At 38.8% G+C, this 227-nt stretch overlaps 1 protein-coding gene across 3 annotated transcripts in view; it reads left to right on the forward strand.

Moving 5' to 3' along the window:
* LOC119588103 (carbohydrate sulfotransferase 3-like) overlaps window positions 1–227 on the forward strand; it is a 12,507-nt gene that overhangs the window by 3,797 nt on the left and 8,483 nt on the right. The gene's annotated exons all lie outside the window — the stretch shown is intronic.

Consider the following 227-nt stretch of genomic DNA (forward strand, 5'->3'; position numbering starts at 1 on the left):
GTTCACTTCAGTCCAGCCGCCAGTTATGGTAGTTCTGTATGAAAAAGCTTAAAGTACATAATGATTTAATTGTATTTGCTTGACCTTTTCTTTTCACATCCTTGCCATATTAGATGGCAGCAGTAATTTACATATCGTTTACCCCCAAAACAACAATTATAGCAAAACCTATTAAAAACCGTGTAATTCCCTGGCATCTTTCAGGGGGCACAGCGCAGAAATCCACC

This window comes from Penaeus monodon, chromosome 23 (assembly GCF_015228065.2).
Source record: "Penaeus monodon isolate SGIC_2016 chromosome 23, NSTDA_Pmon_1, whole genome shotgun sequence".
NCBI classification, from domain to species: domain Eukaryota; kingdom Metazoa; phylum Arthropoda; class Malacostraca; order Decapoda; family Penaeidae; genus Penaeus; species Penaeus monodon.